The 2415-nt window shown below is 30.6% G+C and overlaps 1 long non-coding RNA gene across 1 annotated transcript; it reads right to left on the reverse strand.

Annotated features, from left to right (window-relative positions):
- Positions 1-302: 302 nt before the first annotated feature.
- On the reverse strand, positions 303-1578 carry LOC107698242 (uncharacterized). The gene is made up of 3 exons (XR_001635326.1): positions 1398-1578; positions 1059-1120; positions 303-411 (listed from the first exon to the last, which is right to left on the reverse strand). It is a non-coding gene; the product is annotated as an uncharacterized LOC107698242 (long non-coding RNA).
- Between the last annotated feature and the right edge of the window lie 837 nt (positions 1579-2415).

Genomic DNA, 2415 nt, shown 5'->3' on the forward strand with positions numbered 1-2415 from the left:
TCATTTTACAGTATGATGGCCTTACCGCAATTTAATTTTACAGTACTATATCCTTACTGTAACGTAATAATATTACAGTAATTTTACTGTAATTTATTTTACACTATTTATTTTATAAAGCCTTTGAATATTTTATATGAATCCCATTGAATTTAATAAATTCCAAATAAGTGACCTGAGTCCATGTACAACAGTATATTTTTTATTCACTGTCACTATTAAATACATCCATTACTTACTTATTTATTGTGCTTTATTCTGGAACATTACAAAAAAAAAAATAATAGAGAACTGAATTCATAACAACAAATCAAAGCAGAGATCATGACAATATTGCAACAAAAAGAAATATGGCAACAAGCATCCTAGTTGGTCTTGGCTGCATGGCCTCCATAATCACTGACAGCTGATCTGAAACAAAACAGAGGGGAAATGTGTGAGAAATGGTCATGAGTTTATCTCATCTAAATTTGTTCATGGACAGACAAGGTAACAACTTGTGCAACAGCAGTTATTCCCAGTATAGTACTGTTTAAACAGTATTGCTTTTTTGCACATCCTTGTCAGGGAACTCCATTAATTGCCTGAATGTACAATCACATTAAAGAGTAACTTTATGGTGCTTCAAACTTAAAGTTTGAACTTTTTAAAAAAGTTTTTAAAGTATCTTTTTAGTTGTGACAGCTCTTGATCCAAGGAATATCAGTGTGTATCAGCTACTGTGACATTTGTATTGTTTGAAAATATTAGAGCAAAACAGGCTTTTGAGTCGATCTAGAAGTACTCTTGAAGAATACAGGATTATAACCAAAATGAATACTAAATCAAGGTACATAAATGGCTGTCATCAAATTCTCAGAAATATTTTAATCCAATTAAATCGTATGGAAACTGGAATCAGAATAAGAGAATAAGAATAATTGTGAATCAAACTGAATTGAATCAAGATCAGAAATGAATTAAGAGCTTGTGAATCAAATGGAATTATGAAATCTCTATCAATCCCCAGCCCAACATATGAGTGATCATGTATAAAAAAAAACTAAAAAAAAACTTACAAAGCCAAAGGTGCCGTGATTCTAGGTGGCCCTTAAAAGAGTCTCTGGGGTGTAGTTGGCTCCTGCTGACACAAGAAAAAGGGAGGAAAAGAGGAAACATCAGAGAGATATTGCATATCTCAGGTGTGGGATGCTTGATCATATATATATATATATATATATATATATATATACAGTGGGTACGGAAAGTATTCAGACCCCCTTAAATTTATATATGTATATGTATATGTATATGTATGTCAAAACATCTCTTTAATTATTATTATATTAAAACATTTATGTCATAGCTGCAGTTAATCTAATGTCACATACTGTGTCTGATAGTTAAATCATACTTACAAAGCCAAAGATGCTCAGTGCTGTGGCTCCTAAAATAGCCTTTGGGGTGTAGTTAGCTCCTGTTGAAACAAGCAAAAGAGAGAAAAAGAAGAATCATTATTTTTCGTCAGTGATTATTGACTAATCACTATATGTTATGAACATGATAAATCATAGATCTAGAATGACTGCTAGATTGATCACTTACAAAATCAGATTACAATCAACACTGAAAAAAGAGAGAAGAGAATATATACAATAACATGTAAAAAAAATAATTTTAACACTGAAAAAAGATAGAAGAGAATATATACAATAACATGCAAAAAAAAAATTCCATATGAAACTTAAAGGTGCTGTATGTAGGATTGACACCGAGTGGTTGAACTAGGTATTGCAGTCCAAATTCAAAATATTGGAGAGGGTTTTTTTCATCATATATATATATATATATATATATCAAAACATATCTTTAATTATTATTATATTAAGACATTTCTGTCATAGCTGCAGTTAATCTAATGTATACTGTGTCTGATAGTTAAAACATACTTACAAAGCCAAAGATGCTCAGTGCTGTGGCTCCTAAAATAGCCTTTGGGGTGTAGTTAGCTCCTGTTGAAACAAGTAAAAGAGAAAAAGAAGAATCATTATTTTTCGTCAATGATTATTGACTAATCACTATATGTTATGAACATGATAATCTAGAATGACTGCTAGATTGGTCACTTACACAATCAATTTACAATCAACACTGAAAAAAGAGAGAAGAGAATATATACAATAAAATGTAAAAAAATAATTAATATGAAACTTAAGAGAACACTGATTTTGATGAGACCTTGCTTCTATTAACAAGAAGCAATAATAAATAATGCATTTTGTTTCTTGAATGAATTGATTATAATTTTACTTGAATATATATATATATTTCTTTGATATATGCACTTGCGTAAATGTTTTATTTACGAGAGAGAGAGCGCGCGACATAGAGAGAGAGAGAGAGAGAGAGAGAGAGAGAGAGAGCGCTCGTGCTATT

This window comes from Sinocyclocheilus anshuiensis, unplaced genomic scaffold, assembly GCF_001515605.1.
Source record: "Sinocyclocheilus anshuiensis isolate Anshui unplaced genomic scaffold, SAMN03320099.WGS_v1.1 scaffold9059, whole genome shotgun sequence".
NCBI lineage: Eukaryota > Metazoa > Chordata > Actinopteri > Cypriniformes > Cyprinidae > Sinocyclocheilus > Sinocyclocheilus anshuiensis.